Source organism: Bombus huntii, chromosome 13, assembly GCF_024542735.1.
Source record: "Bombus huntii isolate Logan2020A chromosome 13, iyBomHunt1.1, whole genome shotgun sequence".
Taxonomy (NCBI): domain Eukaryota; kingdom Metazoa; phylum Arthropoda; class Insecta; order Hymenoptera; family Apidae; genus Bombus; species Bombus huntii.
In genome coordinates, this window is record NC_066250.1 from 11916557 (window position 1) to 11920008 (window position 3452).

General features: G+C 36.0%; 1 non-coding gene across 1 annotated transcript; it reads left to right on the top strand.

The window, feature by feature from the left end:
* Positions 1 to 2534: 2534 nt before the first annotated feature.
* LOC126872747 (5S ribosomal RNA) lies at positions 2535 to 2653 on the top strand. Its single transcript, XR_007692162.1, has one exon. It is a non-coding gene; the product is annotated as a 5S ribosomal RNA (ribosomal RNA).
* The last annotated feature ends 799 nt before the right edge of the window (positions 2654 to 3452 follow it).

Below are 3452 nucleotides of genomic sequence, written 5' to 3' on the forward strand. Positions count from 1 at the left end.
ACTTTCTTATGCAATCCTGCAGCTTCCGTTGCATAAAATCTGACAATGCAAGTTTCAAGTTGCAGAATGCAGTGGTTGGAAAGTTATGGTTATATAAAACTGGGCATTAGGGTATTTTATATGCTATTTGATTCTATACTGATTCTGGTACTGAATTCTATTCATACGTCCAGTGAATGGACCACACAGACAGCACCTAATTGATCCGGAGACATCAGCAGTCACATGCTCTTGACTTCTGCTTAGCTCTTTAAAAAATGTATTGTGTTTCGATCTCTTCCATCAACGATGCCATCGAATCGATGTTGTTATGATGATAAAAACGGCGGCACAAAAATTCGCACAGGCGATCGGCAAAGTCATCGTCATGAAAACGATTTCTTCTCCTCATCCAGTTCCTTAGCTGGCCGCCAATTGGATTCTATTTTTTGTGCATGCGTATCATCAGGAGCTATAGCTAAATTCGTCAAAAATTAGTATGTACTAGTATGTACTAGTTTGAAAAATAGATCCTGATCCAGACCTAATATTTTTTTCTCGGTGTATACGATCATAGATCATTAAAAAAAAAAAAAAAACAAAACATGTAAAATATGGAAAGAAAATAAAAAAGCTAACACCACATGGAGTTCCCAAGCGGCCATCCATCTAAGTACTATCCACGTCTTAGCGTTGCTTAATTTTCGTGATTGGACGAGAACGAGGTGATTTTTTCTTTTTTCTTTATAACGTTTATTGTCCAACAAGATGGGTACTACATGTGTATGTTATACACAATAAACAATGAATTTTGGTTGTGGGGTGGTTTAGGCAAAAGTACCGATACGTGACGGTGCGACATAGCCATACAATGTTTTGTGTGTCGAAATTACATTTTTTAGCTTATTGTTTTTTCTGTGGGGCTGTGGGATTTTGGGAAGGGGTGAGAGTGGGCGGACGGGGAGAGGAAGGGAAGGGTGTACTGTAGAATTATTTACAATATTTACAATGTTTACAATATTTACACTATTTTACACGGTAGGAGATTTGAGCGTTGTCGCTTTGAGGCTCTTTCTCTTGTTATTTTTTTTTTATTATGGTTCCGGTATCCACCAATATTTTTTAATGCTTTTTCTGTGATTGTCTTCTGCGTCTTTTTGGGGAAGGGCCATGTTGTATCTTCACCTAGTGTCTACAGTCTGTCCATTTAAGCTTTTCTCGTAGAGTGTTGTTTTAATCGCTATTTTTCTTTTTATATGGTAGATTATTGGGATATTATTTTGGTCTTAGAGATAGTTTCTTTCGTCTAGGTATAAAAATGTTTCGGGGGAGATGTAACCTGTTGTCAGTATATTTTTGTAATATGAATCGTTTGGAAATAAGCAACCGAAGATTAAACTATTTTCTTTTATCTTTGCAGCTTGCGCGAACTGGTTGTTGGTAGGATGTGACAGTCTATGCGGCTAGGTCGTAGACTTTTTTGTTTTATACATATTTTTTGAATCCGCTGTGTTCGGATCTGTAAATATTCAGGCAAGCCCTGATGCATTTTTTTTCGAATATGCGAATTTTTTCCATTACGGAAGCTGATATGTTGTACCAGATGGGACCAGGTTATAATCGGTCTGATTAGTGCTTGGTAGCACAGAATTTTTACTTTGCTGTTGAGATGTTTGGAGTAGAATAACCTTTTTGTTTTTCCAGAATGCTTTGCTGGCTTTGGAGAGTTGAATTTCGATGTGCTGCTTGTAGTTTAATTTTTCGTCTATATTTACGCCTAGATATTTTACGCAGTTTTTGTGTGGTATGAGCTCCCCTTCGTTTGCTTTTTCTCTTAGTTGACATTTTTTACAGTGTTCTCTTTCTATTGGGCCGATTTCACTTGACTTGGATCTAAACAGTATGGTTTCGCATTTGCTTGCATTGATTTTTAGTTTCCATGTATAATAGTAATCCATCCATTGTCTGGGAAACGAAGCCAGGAAAAATTTTATATATCTGAATGGACGTCTCAAAATACCATTTATCCTCATGCATACATGTATGTTTTCTTAAATATTTGTAGAGGTTTATCTGTAGAGGGCGGTTGATCGGTGAGGTTTAATGTGCGAGATTGCTCGTTGTTGAAATCGTCGAATATATTTAAAATGATAAATTAGTATACAGATAATGCTCGCAAAGACGCTCGTACTAACCGATTCGCTAAGGCAGTGTATAAGTCGTAAAATAGGATCGTTATTGACTCGTTAATTAGATCGCTGATAACTGGTTGATAACTGATCGACAACTGACTGTAACTTCTTTCCTTGCGATCGCGTCCGTTTATTTATACTGGTCGGGGGAAAACCGGAAAATTCGAATTCGTCTACGTTTGACGGTTGATGTAGCGGCGACATTCTTTTGCCCGGAGTTTATTTGTTCTTACATTACTTGTAACCTAACGGTCTTGATACTTCGAGACAAAACAACAACATGATTTGAATTATTCTCTAAATCATATGCCCCTATATATTTTATCTATTCGATAACATGAAATAACAAAACTGATTACTTCAGCCAACGCCCATACCGCGTTGAAAGTACTCGTTCTCGTCCGATCACGAAAGTCAAGCAGCGCTGGGCACGGTTAGTACTTAGATGGGTGACCGCTTGGGAACTCCGTGTGGTGTTGGCTCTCTTTTTACTTTTCTTAACATTTAGCCAAGCGAACCATCGGATCTCCCCTCTGTGAAGAACATCGCTGTGTGACCGAACGGGGAGATCTCCCTTTTTGACTTTAGTAAAGCGTTTTCTTTTTCGTTGTTATTGTTATTATCAGTTATTGTTTACCTGGAATTGTTCCCAATTAATTGCGACTCTTTTTCTGCTTTTATTAAGTGCAATATGTCATAAAATACACCAATTTAGTGGTCTTAAAATTAATTGAAAAGTTACATTATCAGTTATGACTAAATAAAGTTATAGTCGAACGATATCACACTATGAAAAAATATTAAAATGCATTATGAATTTTTAACTTCACGTTCAAGTCGTGTCATTTATCTTTAGTCATCTTTAATGTTTTTAATTTTACCTATATCTTTTTATACTTTTAATATATACTTTTAATTTGATGTTTTGTATAAATAATATGTGAAATCGTTAAACAAAATCGTTACTACAAAATATAATTGACCACTTAAATAATTTTAGACTTCTTTGTTTTTCAGATATTAGTGAATATCAGTCCTCGTTACTTAGAAAAACGCACGGTGGACAGCGTATAGCTGGCTCTGGCGCACGCGGTTGGCTAAATGTTAATAAGCTATGGTCGTATACATCAAGAAAATATCTTTTCAGCATTAAACGATTGTCACCATACGTTGTATCATTCTTGCATACACGCTTACTTATATATTGCTCTGTTTATATCATCCGGTAATGTTACATGTATTCAATATTCGAAATTAGAGAATGTACAAGTATTATATATA